This window comes from Numida meleagris, chromosome 1, assembly GCF_002078875.1.
Source record: "Numida meleagris isolate 19003 breed g44 Domestic line chromosome 1, NumMel1.0, whole genome shotgun sequence".
NCBI lineage: Eukaryota > Metazoa > Chordata > Aves > Galliformes > Numididae > Numida > Numida meleagris.
The window spans coordinates 154,255,018-154,259,502 of NC_034409.1; the positions used below are offsets into that span (position 1 = coordinate 154,255,018).

The following is a 4,485-nucleotide window of genomic DNA, read 5'->3' on the forward strand; positions in this document are numbered from 1 at the left end:
ATACAATATAATTACAATTTAAGCTGATAAATCCAATACAGAGAGAGAGAATGTCCCAAAATCAAGGTAGGCCTTACTCTACTACCGACGATAAGACGGCTGGAGAGCGAGGTGCTGCCAAGACGAGAGACGATGGAAAAAAGGGACGAGGTCTCGTGATCTGCAAGTTTTTATACTGCGAGCTTCTATCTTTTCCCTCCGGCTGGAAAATGGTAACAAAGGAGCAAAGTACCGTGGGGACTGTCGTAGTCCTTCTCTTCTGAGAACCAGGTACATTCACTACATGATGTTATGATGTGGAATACCAATAACCGAAACTCACAAAACCATAGCAGTTGGGACATTTTCCTCATAGTCTCCCATAACTGTATTTCTGAGTGTGGATGATATGAGCTGAAAGGAGGCAAAACAAAGCATGGCAATTGCATAAAATGTTTGGCACAAACATTTCAGGCTAAAATATTAATTTTATCATACAGGCAAAACAGTGTCTTGAATGGAGAAGTTCTGGGATGCCTTTGTAACAGAGAGTACCTCTATGCCTCCTAAGAAGTCCTGATCTCCTAAGGGAGTTGTGGTTGTAATCAGTACCTAAAAAATGACTTCAGATCCTTTGACAAAAGATATTGTTTGTTTTATGCAAGTAATCAATATCTTTGTTTAAAAATATGAATGCTACTATCAAAATGACACCAAACAGCAAAGATGGGTGACCTCTTTACTTTTGCTTATCTTTGCTACTAAAGCATTCAAGACATTTCCCCCCCCCCCAATAATATTTTTTTGAGGGTAATAAAGAAAAACCTTAAAGAAATTGAATAAATATCCTTTTAACCACATGAAGATACATAATATTATAACTTTTGTACTGAAATAATATAAACAGGAAATACAGCTCACAGCACAAGTTTGTAAGATATCTTAGCAGAACATCTAAGTACTATGGAAAATCTATTGATAATACAAGACATTATTTTCTGTGGCCAGGGAAATAAATTGTCGCACAGAAACTATTTCAGGTTTTGATGCATTAGCTGTGGTGTGAGGACGGTGTATGAGTAGGCATTTTATAGATGAAATGTCCATTTATGTCCTATTACAGACTCTCACGATCTAAAGAATTCTGCTTTAAAGACCCGTGCACAGCTTGCAATTCGGTAACCTTCATGGGAGCCAACAAGGTGTTTCTCGCCACTGAGCTGGTAGCCATGTTGTGAGAAAAAGATTGCTTCATCCAGAACTCCTTGTCTCCCTGCAAAACATTGGCCACTATTCTGATTTCACTTCTGTCAGACTTGCATCAGCATAACAGCATCATTTCAGAGCACTGGCACTGACCTGATAGTGGGAAATCAGGCACGTGAAACCAAGGACAGATAATGAAGGAAAGTGCTGTAAAAATAGGTAGAAAAAAGTTTAGTTTTTAGAACCAGATTGATGAAGATACATGAATGTCAGTTCCTTATTCAGCTTCTGACTACACCTACCTATGATGGAGTTCTAGAAATTTATGTCTCCTTGTAAGAAAAATACTTCTTGTCCCCACCAGTTTGGTGTGTTACATGGAATTCTAACGATATGCTTTGATCTGGGTTCTCTCAGTCAGGCCTAATCCTGCTCTCACCTGAATGTCACTGAGAGGATCCCTTTCTGTGACCAAACACGATTTCTTTGGAGTAGGCCCCAGAACCTGAGCTTCTGCTTCTCATTGCACTCATTGACCACAGGATCTGGATGAAGATGCACAAAGCTCACAAAACTTCGCTGTAATCCTCCACAGACTCAACCAGGCACTCCTGTGCTGTGACAGTGTCAGGTTATTCCCTGGCTGTGGCTACCCTTGATGCTGTTTGGATGCCCTCTGTCTCCGTGCACTTCTGTTGTATTGCCCAGTGCACACTTGCTCTCATGTAGGTTATTCTGTCTGATGAGACAGCCTAGCTAAGTGTGGAGCCAGACTCCATAGCTATAAACATGTTTAACTTGTGGGACCTAAAAGGAAACAGTAAATTAAATACACAAAAAGTGCCCCGCTGTGCAAAATTAACAAAAAAGAGAAAAAATAAAACCTTGTTTCTCTGCAGTGGCAGCTGCTGGGCTTTTTAATCATTGTTTTATCACAGCAGTTAAAAAAAAAAAAAAAACTTCTTTCACAGAATTACTTTTAAACTCTGCATGTACAGAGGAAATAATGCTGGCCCTTCTGAGTCACTGGTTCCTTTTTTTCTCCAGTAGGAGGAAAAAACAAAGGCAATTTTTGTGTTTTGTGTGTGTGCATGTGTGACTGAAAAGCCAAGCTGTCCCCCCAAAAAATCACTCTTGCCTTAACAAAAATACAACTTTAAAACTATCAACAGTTACCGGTCCCAGCTGATAATACCGTTAAAGATCTCCATAAGGAAAGAAGGGCCTTGCACTATCTTAGTACAGGAGTATCTGTCCCAAAAAGGTGTGACTATTAGAGAGGAAAAGAAAAGCCTGCTGTACTGCCGGTAGGATGCAGTGTGAAGGGGGGACAGAAAGGCTGTGTGCAAGAAAGGCTCAGAGGAGGCTGACACAATACAAATTCAAAACCTCGCTGGGATCATCTGCCCCTGGAGAGTCCGGGAGAGCAGAAAGGAGAGCAAGGTGCTGTGCTCTGTGCTGGCACTCTTAGCGTGGCGAGAGGAGCAGCAGATGAGTGCAGAGTACTGAACACCCCACAGATTTAGTCCCAGGAGTTCAACAAAACAGTGTGACTTCATGGGAGCTGGTACTTTATTGCGTGAGAATACGTGAGAGAAAGTACCGCTGCAAAAAATGGGGGCTGTAGAATAAATGGGAATAAGGCGGGAATTATCTGGTTTCAGATAACAACTGCATTTCATACCCGAGTCACAAATTGGCCTTGCCTTGCAGCCGCTGTGTTTCCACGTCCCATTGTCTAATTACAGCAAGTTTGTTTTGACTGAGAACCAGTGATTGATTTACTTATTATTTTCTCCTTTGTTAGCCCGCTTGTGAATCTGTATTGCGGTCTGTAGCTTTTTTCAGCCTTCCCAGCTAGGCAGTTTAGACTTGATAAAAATAAAACAAAGGCAGAAAGAAAGAAAAAAAGCGAACATTATTTTAGATTCACGTTGCTGCTGGAAATCAGTAACTGGCTGCTGGGAAGAATAGCTGTGCGGGTGGGAAGGCAGCCCGCCCTCAGCAGAGGGTGCTGTCTTCTCATTCTAGCGCCGGCAGAAATGGAAGGTCACTCAGCCTATTGATAAATCACTGTGCCGTGATTCCTAACTGACAGCTCAAACTAACATCAAGCTGGATGAGAGAGAACAAAAGGCCATCAAGCAGCCATTTTCTTGACACTTTTATTCAATCACCAGCAGATTGCTTACGACAGCAATAGCAGCTGTTTTGTCTTCATCTTTCCACATTTGATAAAAGGTGTCAACTCAAATTTTTGTAAATAATTCACTTACCCCTACTGCACACACCAGCACTGTTCAGCATATGTATTCTGTGTGAGCAGATCACTGAGGCAGGTCAGGGCTCAATGATATCAGCTGAAGGTCATCTGTGATCTAAAAGGAAGCACTGATAAAGCTACAGTCCCTCAAGGTCAAAGATAAGAACTACATTGAGATATTTGTAACGTGGACAAAAGGTTAAACAATAGAGAGAAAAGTACGGCATTGTTTCAGTTAGCACTCTAATGATTTTTCTATTGTTCTTTAGGAAACGCTGTTCCAGCTGATTCGGCCGGTTAACCCTTTCTGAGAATGGCATTTCTTTAAGTGCTGATGTAATTAATTAGAGAACATTACTTCCCAAAGTTGGTAATATTAGGCAGCAGCTCACAGCCTTAATGTGCTGCTGCTAATACCTCTGCACTGTGGAAGGAAGCGTTTTTATCACAGGCGTTCAGAGGAAGAAATACCTGAAGAGTTTATCTAACAATAATGGTTAAAAAGAGTAACGCATTCAAGTAAAACACAGCTTATCTTGAATTCCTCCTTAAAATAAATTGAGGCCCTGGACCTGAGGAGCATTAGAGACTGTGTCTAACATTTCCTGTTGTAACAGCTTCATTTGCTATAAAGGCTTAGAGAAACTAATAGAGAGATCTTTGAATTATTGCAATATGACACCCTATCTGATGTTGGCAGTAGCCAAAGCACTGAGATTAAAAATGATACATCCTTCGATACTAGGTTGTTTTTTTCACCCAGTTATATCACTCGGAAAATAAATCTAAGCAACAAATAGTCACTGTTTATCACTATTTGGTTTATACTTTCTAATAGCCAAAGTATATGTGCATTTGAGATTCTGTCTGTGCTCAAATAGCGGGGAATTTATTGCATGTAATTGATGTACGTGAAGATCAGAGAACAGTTGCTTTACATTTTCCTGTTCTTTCTGCCTCAGTGCTGTGGTGAAAGCAACTTTCTTTATTCTAGCATACTTGTGATAGAGAAATAACAAGATCTGAATAAAAGAAGC

At 40.6% G+C, this 4,485-nt stretch overlaps 1 long non-coding RNA gene across 1 annotated transcript; it reads right to left on the reverse strand.

Moving 5' to 3' along the window:
- Window positions 243–3,565, reverse strand: LOC110402730. The gene is made up of 3 exons (XR_002441391.1): window positions 3,462–3,565; window positions 1,339–1,392; window positions 243–1,252 (listed from the first exon to the last, which is right to left on the reverse strand). It is a non-coding gene; the product is annotated as an uncharacterized LOC110402730 (long non-coding RNA).